The sequence below is a fragment of the Phyllopteryx taeniolatus genome, chromosome 15 (assembly GCF_024500385.1).
Source record: "Phyllopteryx taeniolatus isolate TA_2022b chromosome 15, UOR_Ptae_1.2, whole genome shotgun sequence".
NCBI lineage: Eukaryota > Metazoa > Chordata > Actinopteri > Syngnathiformes > Syngnathidae > Phyllopteryx > Phyllopteryx taeniolatus.
In genome coordinates this window covers 21,727,919-21,737,150 of record NC_084516.1, presented here as the reverse complement: position 1 = coordinate 21,737,150, position 9,232 = coordinate 21,727,919, and positions in this window count along the sequence as shown.

Below are 9,232 nucleotides of genomic sequence, written 5' to 3'. Positions count from 1 at the left end.
GTGAGTCAGAAAATACATTGTGGTCTCATCATGACACAATGTGGAGTGAACACACACACATTTGCATTTTTTTTAAAAATATCGTATGTGGTTTGCAATTTCCAACATTTGTGAGCTTTCATCTCGGCGTGTGCTTTTTGCTCATTGTGCTCCCGTATGACTGCATTTTCCCGGCTTTGTTGGAAAATGTTGGTTCTTCGAAACAACTTGGCACGTCTTATTTGATTCGATTTTTCCCAAGAGAGGTGGCCACAGTTGATATAAAAAAAAAGAACAAAAAAAAAAGAGCAATTTCACTGGGCCTTTGAAATGCTTAACCGTAATGTCAGACCAGAGCTCTTTCAAATAAAAAGGAGAGGAAAATGTCAGTGCAGATCTCTATCAACCAAGCCAGTCAAGAGTGCTCTCTTGGTGGCCGGCTGCCTCTGCCAATGGGACAACTGCCCTTTTAGTTTCCGCATTTTTCGATTTGAGCCGGGATTTAGAGATCCGTTTGAACATTCCCCCCCCCCCCCCCCCCCCCAAAAAAAAAAAAAAAAGATCCTCAAGCAACAAGTCAAACAAATGTTCTGTTCTCATATTGGTCGGCTCGAGCAAGTTCATGTTTTTCTCATGTTATTTGCCAAATATTGATTGGGAACTGTACAGATGATGGACGCGGGCATATTTCCGTGCTGTTATATTGCATTTCGGTATCCCGTTAATGGTTTCTATAATTGCAGCTGCAGATGGCGGCGGTCGGTATTAAGAGATGCTTAAGTCCCCACTGAAGGCCCAGGTACCAAATGCACATCCCACTGGGAAACGAATCACAACAACAAATGTTTACCATTCACTGATAACAACTTTCGAGACTAGCGGCATCATCCTCTGATGACAACTCGGCAATTCAGCGTTTCAGTTGACATTTTGGTAGCACATTTTGTGTGAGCGTTCCAAGGCTGACCCAAAAGAACACGAAGGCGTGTCTTACTTTTGCAAAACAACAACAACAACAACAACCAGATCTGAATGATTCCCAAGACTATTGGGAGGATATTCTATGGACTGACGAGACAGAAGTTGAACTTTTTGGAAGGTGTGTGTCTTGTTACATTTGACATTTCAGAAAAGAAATGTCAAACATGGCGGTGGTACAGTAGTGTGATGTCTGGGGGTGCTTTGCTCCTTCAGGACCTGTACGACGTGCTGTGATGGACGGAACCGTGAATTCTGCTCATTGACAGAAAATCCTGAAGGAGAATGTTCAGCCATCAGTTCGTGACCTCAGGCTGACCCGCACCTGGGTTTTGCAGCAGGACAACGCTTCAAAATACATTCGCGAGTCAACTTCTGAATGGCTTTCAAAATAACAAAATGAAGGTTTTGGGGCGAAAAGTTCATGCTCAGAGACAATCAATTCTGCAAGGAAAAGTGGGCATAAATTCCTCCACAGAGATGTGAAAGACTCATTGGCAATTACAGAAAATGCTTTCTTTCAGTTTTTGCTGAAGGTAGCCCCAGAAAATGACAAGCGGAATAGGGAGACATAAACAGAATATGATTCATATTTCACACCCTGATGATCAGCAAAGACACGAGAAACATGATCAAATTTGAATGCTCTTCCGATGATGGAAAAACTCATCTGGTCAACCTTCTGTTTCCTCTTAAAATGCTTCAATAGCTTTTAATGCTCCCAAGCGATTTCCCGCAGATGACAATCATATTAACTTCAATTAAAGTGCATTATCCCACATCCAACGAAGAGGCTTAATTGCGCAACAGATGCTCGCTTTATCCTTTGCAAATGTGAATCGTGTCTCTCTGGATCGTCCGCGTTGGATCATTTTATTCGTAAATGGATACTACGTCCTTGGATCTGGTTAAAACAGGAAGGTGAAACAACAGCAATTCTATTTGCGGTGTAACTACGCTCATAAGCAAACCGAATGAAGATAAACATTTGCCTCAGCACGAACAAATGCTGCCTAAAGATGATGTTTTGCGTACACGTGACGTGAGCGTGTGGTGCCCTTCGCTTTTTGCCTTGCTGAAATTCGCCCGTGTTGAAGCGGTAGTCCTGCCTTGTGCAAATGAACCACTGCTCATCTACTGCTTTTGCTGCAATAATAACTCGGGGCAGAAGCCAGGAGAGTGGCAACTTGTTGAGCCCGGAGACTAAAAAAACAAAAAAGCGAGAGAACACGAGCTCCCATAAAGACAGCACTCGTAGAATCAGTGCATCGGGCCTCTATTACCTCAAAGTGTAGCAACATTCGAAATGGCTTCCTCAGGGACACGTTTTCAGAAGAAGGCAGCTCACAAAAGACTTACTTTGTTGCGAAGTAGTGTAATGGTGGGAGAAAATGACAGATGGAACAAGGAGGGAGCAAAGTCCGTTCAAAAAAAAAGAATGAAAAATAATTGGGAATTTACTACATGGTCACGCTGCAGTACCTTCCATTAGCGGTTCTGTGGTCATCATCATTCTGGTAGGCTACTCTGTGATGGAGTAACAAAAAAGGATGTAGAATAGGATCGAGATGGAAATGTGTTGACCGATGCCAGTAGTGCGCTGGATGGAGGGAAAGAACACTCTGAGGGATGGATGAATGAGGAACGTGAGAGAAGGGAGAGGAGAAGAGGAAAGTGTGGCGGACCAGGAAGTAGCAATGATTAGTAAGGGGGAAGTTAGAAAGGCACCTTGTGTCTTCGTGGATCTAGAGAAAGCGTGTGACAGAGTACCCAGAGAGGAACTGTGGTACTCTGGGCGGAAGTCTGAAGTAGGTATGAGGGCAGCAGAACAGCGGTGAGCTGTGCTGTAGGTGTGACAGAGGAATTGAAGGTGGACGTGGGACTGCATCAGGGATCAGCCCTGAGCCCCTTCCCGTTTGCAGTGGTGATGGACAGGCTGACAGATGAGGTTAGACTGGAATCCCCGTGGACCATGATGTTCGCAGATGACATTGGGATCTGCAGTGAAAGCAGGGAGCAGGTGGAAAGGAGAAGAATGAAGATTAGCCGAAGTAAGACGGGATAGATGTGCACGAATGAGAGGGGTGCTGGGGGAAGAGTGAGGCTACAGGGAGAAGAGACCACGAGGGTGGGGGAAGGTGTCAGGTGTGTCAGGTGTGTTATGTGACAGAAGAGTCTCTGCTAGGATGAAGGGCAAAGTTTACGAAACAGTGGTGAGGCCGGCCATGATGCACGGATGAGAGACAGTGGCACTGAAGAGACGACAGGAAGCAGAGCACATGAAGATGTTGAGGTTGGCTCTCGGAGTGACCAGCTTGGATCAAATTAGAAATGAGCTCATCAGAGGGACAGCCGAGGTTGGATGTTGTGGAGACAAAGTTCGAGAGAGCAGACTTCGATGGTTCGGACACGTCCAGAAGAGAAATTATGAGTATATTGGTAGGAGGATGATGAGGATGGAGCTGCCAGGCAAGAGAGCTTAGACGAAGACCAAAGAGAAGGTTGATGGATGTCGTGAGGGCAGTCGGTGTTGGAGAGGAGGATGCAGGAGATAGGCTCACATGGAAAAGGATGACGCGCTGTGGCGACCCCTAAAGGGACAAGCCGAAGGGAAAAGAAGGTGAATGTACCACTACACTATACTATACTATAATAGTCCAAATTTAATACGTGAGTTTGGTTATTTTGAATTTGAGAGGATCAACCTAATGTCAGCATTTGAACCTAATTTGTCCCGATTTACATGAATGCACTGCAGACCTTATTCCTTGTTTTTTTTTTTTTTTTTAGCTTCAAATACAATTATTTGTATTTCATTCCTGGGCGCCAAATAATCCAGACAGGGACTGCATCCCAATAAGTCTGTTAGTGAGTTTGCGCGAGGTGAAACAGGGCCTGAGTGTGTATCTGTGACTGAGTGGCTGCTGTGCTGCAAATTGCATCTGTTCCTAATTAGAGAGTGCTAATGAAAGCCCGTACTCCTAGTGGGTCCTGGGGACACCTCCCCTCTGCCTCATGTCGGACATGATGTCACACTCAAGTCCCAAAGAGAATGAAATACGGGACATCGTGATTTTCTAGAAATGTTGCGGAAATAATCATGAGAAAATGGAAACTGTTGTTGATGCGGCTGTATTTGTGCCCATTGTTCTCTTCTTCCTCTCGACTCGAGTTAGTGTTGCATGCTGATATTTATTTGTTTCCTACCAGGTTAAATCACCGTTAATAAATACCGCGAGAGAACATTAACGTGATCGGTATCTTCACGTCGATTAATATCCTCATGAATTAAGTAATTCACCATAATTTGGTATTCAGCATTTCAGTCATTTCCGAGCTGTGTATCAAACTAGCAACCCTCGCATTAATCAGTACGTAACTACACGAACGTTTTGGGTTGTAAATTTACAGTAAGTTTCCGGCTACTTGTCGCATTACTCTCACAGTAATTCTACTGTAAATATTTCACAGTAAATTACGACGACTACATTAAAATATAATTTCACATCTGCCACACCATGAAATGGTGAAATAGCACTATGTAGCTGTGAATTTGGTATTTTAATATAAATTGACAGTACAGCACAATGCTCACGGAGCGCAATGCATGCTGGGAACCACGCGGCTTCACAATTCACTGTCACTATGAGAGAATTTAAAGTGTACATTTAATTTTTTTTCCAGACACTAACAGTGAGATAATGATAAAAACACAATTTAAAAAATGAGAAAAATGGTGTGGATCAGTTGCATATACAGTGGGTACGGAAAGTATTCAGACCCCCTTAAATCTTTCACTCTTTTTTTATATTGCAGCCATTTGCTAAAATCATTGAAGTTCATTTTTGTTCACATGAATGTACACACAGCACTCCATATTGACAGAAAAAAACGGAATTGTTGACATTTTTGCAGATTATTAAAAAAGAAAAACTGAACTATCACACAGCCGTAATTATTCAGACCCTTTGCTCAGTATTTAGTCGAAGCCCCCTTTGGAGCTAATACAGCCAGGAGTCTTTTTGGGAATGATGCGTTTGTCACACCTGGATTTGGGGATCCTCTGCCATTCCTCCTCGCAGATCCTCTCCAGTTCTGTCAGGTTAAATGGTGAATGTTGGTGGGCAGCCATTTTCAGGTCTCTCCAGAGATGCTCAATTGGGTTGAAGTCAGGGCTCTGGCCGGGACATTCAAGAACAGTCACGGCGTTGTTCTGAAGCGACTCCTTCGTTATTTTAGCTGTGTGCTTCGGGTCATTGTCTTGTTTGAAGGTGAACCTTCGGCCCAGTCTGAGGTCCTGAGCACTCTGGAGAAGATTTTGGTCCAGGATATCCCTGTGCTTGGCCGCATTCATCTTTCCTTCCATTGCAACCGGTCGTCCTGTCCCTGTAGCTGAAAAACACCCCCACAGCATGATGCTGCCACCACCATGCTTCCCTGTTGGGACTGTATTGGACAGGTGATGAGCAGTGCCTGCTTTTCTCCACACATGCCACTTACAATTAAGGCCAACAATTTCTATCTTGGTCTCATCAGACCACAGAATCTCATTTCTCACCATCATGGAGTCCTTCAGGTGTTTTTTTAGCAAACTCCTTGCGGGCTTTCGTGTATCTTGCACTGAGGAGCGGCTTCTGTCGAGCTACTCTGCCATAAAGCCCCGACTGGTGGAGGGCTGCAGTGATGGTTGACTTTCTAGAACTTTCTCCCATCTCCCGACTTCATCTCTGGAGCTCAGCCAGAGTGATCTTTGGGTTCTTCTTGACCTCTCTCACCAAGGCGCTTCTCCCCCGATTGCTCAGTTTGGCCGGAGGGCCAGCTCTAGGAAGGGTTCTGGTCGTCCCAAACGTCTTCCATTTCAGGATTGTGGAGGCCACTGTGCTCTTAGGAACCTAAAGTGCAGCAGAATTATTTTTGTAACCTTGGTCAGATCTGTGCCTTGCCACAATACTGTCTCTGAGCTCTTCAGGCAGTTCCTTTGACCTCATGATTCTCCTTTGCTCTGACATGCACTGTGAGCTGTAAGGTCTCCTATAGACAGGTGTGTGGCTTTCCTAATCAACTCCAATCAGTATAATCAAACACAGCTGGACTCCAATGAAGGTATAGAACCATCTCAAGGACGATCAGAAGAAACGGACAGCACCTGAGCTAAATATAGGAGTGTCACAGCCAAGGGTCTGAATACTTATGGCTGTGTGATATTTCAGTTTTTCTTTTGTAATAAATCAGCAAGAATTTCAACAATTCCGTTTTTTTTCTGTCAATATGGAGTGTTGTGTGTACAAGCCCAATTCCAATGAAGTTGGGACGTTGTGTTAAACATCAATAAAAACAGAATACAATGATTTGCAAATCATGTTCAACCTATATTTAATTGAAAACACTACAAAGACAAGATATTTCATGTTCAAACTGATAAACTGGATTGTTTTTAGCAAATAATCATGAACTTGGAATTTTACGGCTGCAACACGTTTCAAAAAAACTGGGACAGGGTCGTGTTGACCGCTGTGTTACATCACCTTTTCTTTGAACAACATTCAATAAACGTTTGGGAACTGAGGACGCTAATTGCTAAAGCTTCGTAGGTGGAATTCTCTCCCATTCTTGCTTGATGTACAGCTTCAGCCGTTCAACAGTCCGGGGTCTGCGTTGTCGTATTTTACGCTGCATAATGCGCCACGCATTTTCAATGGGAGACAGGTCTGGACTGCAGGCAGGCCAGTCTAGTACCCGCACTCTTTGCAGAAGGTGGTTTGGCATCGTCTTGCTGAAATAAGCAGGGTCGTCTGTGAAAAAGACGTTGCTTGGATGGCAGCATCTGTTTATCCAAAACCTGTATGTACCTTTCAGCATGAATGGTGCCTTCACAGATGTGTAAGTTACCCATGCCATTGGCACTAACACAGCCCCGTACCATCACACTTTTGAACTTTGCGTCCATAACAGTCCGGATGTTTCTTTTCCTCTTTGCTCCCGAGGACACGACGTCCACAATTTCCCAAAACAATTTGAAATGTGGACTCGTCGGACCACAGAACACTTTTCCACTTTGCGTCAGTCCATCTTAGATGAGCTCGGGCCCATCTAAGCCGGCGGCTTTTCTGGGTGTTGTTGATAAATGGCTTTTGCTTTGCATAGTAGAGTTTCAAGTTGCACTTCCGGATGTAGCGCCGAACTGTATTCACTGACATTGGTTTTCTGAAGTGTTCCTGAGCCCATTCGGTGATATCCTTTACACATTGATGTCGGTTTTTGATGCAGTGCCACCTGTGGGATCGAAGGTCACGGGCATTCAAAGTTGGTTTTCGGCCATGTCGCTTGCATGCAGTCATTTCTCCATTTTACGTTGAGGAACATAGTCCTTAAACTGTTTGACTATTTTCTCACGCACTTTCTCACAAAGCTGAGCAATTGAGGGAAGCTCCTTTTCTAGCCAATCACGGCGCCCGCCTGTTCCCGATGAGCCTGTTCACCTGTGGGATGTGGTGAACAAACACGTGTCTGATGAGCATTCCTCAACTTTCGCACTCTTTTTTTTTTTCCACCTGTCCCACATGTGCTCTGCAATTGTTTGATGACCAGTCTAGCGTTGACCCCGCTTCTACTCTGACAAAGGCTCCTGCACGCCCTGTAGGATGAATGGTTTAGAAAATTGATGGCTAAAGGACATCCCACGCAATAGGATCATCTTTAAAGACAGACACCCTTTGCTGACTTTGGTCAGGAGGGGGGAAATCGGGCTCAAAATCTAAAATGGCTTTCTTTATGTGTGTTTCCGGGCTTAAGCATGCTCGGCGAGACACACATTCGTACCGGATGCCGAGCCATCCGTTGGCCTTCTTTCCATGGCAAGTACAGTGTAAGAGTGAATGAAGCAGCAATGTTAAACGAGTGAACGAGTGTCTGCCGTCTCGTCGTAAAAAAGGCACCGCATTAATGCAGATCCTTAACCCATTACATTAGACGTGTTCTACTAAGTGGATGAGACAAAGTCTCAAATGATTCCTACCTTGGCCACATTTGCAGTTAGTGACATTTGCATATTGATCAGATATGTATTTTCTGGATGGAAATGATAAGAGCAACCTTCAATGTTACAAATTCATTTTCAGATTGAATGAGATGGACGGAGCCCGTGCTGATATGAAAACAGAGAGGGGTAGAATGTTGCCAGCACAACAGGACTTTCTAATTACCACTCTGCATCTCTGGTGAACCGCTTAATTAAAATCCTCATTATTTGACTTTTAATTAGTTCCCCTCTCTTTTTTTGTTTCCCTGCACCATATGGCAGTGATCCGTAGTCAAATCAACTTAATTAAGCGAATTAAGTTGATCAGTTTAATTATTCAAAGTACTCTGATTGGATAATATATCGACCAAACCTCCTTCATCGCTTCAAATGCCTTTCGGAATGACTCATCATAACGGATCCATTCCACAAAGTTACTGATTGTTGTTGTCTTACGCTGCACAAATACTGTACACACGGGTTAGAACATCTCTTCAAAGTCAATCATGATTAGATTTACACAAATGTTCCGCTCACTTAACCGCCACTGTTTCTGTAAGAAAGTGATGCTTGGCAATATTCAAACGGACGCTTTTGCGTTTAGAATTGGGGATAGTGAAAATGTTGCCACCATGCAGAGACATTTGGAGGGGCAGATGCTCAAAGTTAAAAGGGGGGGGGGGGGCACATGGGGCAACAGTTTGCGACACCTGAGCATAGCATTGCAGGAAACCAGAATAAGAAAAGACACTTGCCTTAAGGACACCAGGAGTTGCAGTTTCTAGCAAAGGTGCGCGCCATTTGCTTCGTTGTTCATCGGAAAGTTAACAAACCCGCCAATAAGTATTTTGTGCACAAATTAGAACTATTTTGTGGTCCCAGGGTGCACCCCAACTCCTGCCCGATGACTGCTGGGACAGGCTCCAGCACGCCCGCGACCTTATTGAGGAGAAGCGGCTCAGAAAATGGTATAATGCAGTGTGTTTTAGAAAACCGCAAACTAGTCTCACAAACATACTGAACGCCTCTGATGATTCGATTAGCGATTCAACTTGAATCCCCGCATTTCTTTTTTTCATGAGACATGATCCGACAGGTGTCTCATCCAGCTTTGTATTGGTTGTTGCTCTGTTGACAGAACAAGCCCAGCGCTTTCAGACAAAAAAAAAAAAAAAAAATCGAAACAAAAGTGCTGCACTCCGATGAGCTGATCCATTCCTGCACGTGGAACATCTACAAAATGGGGTTTTTATTGAG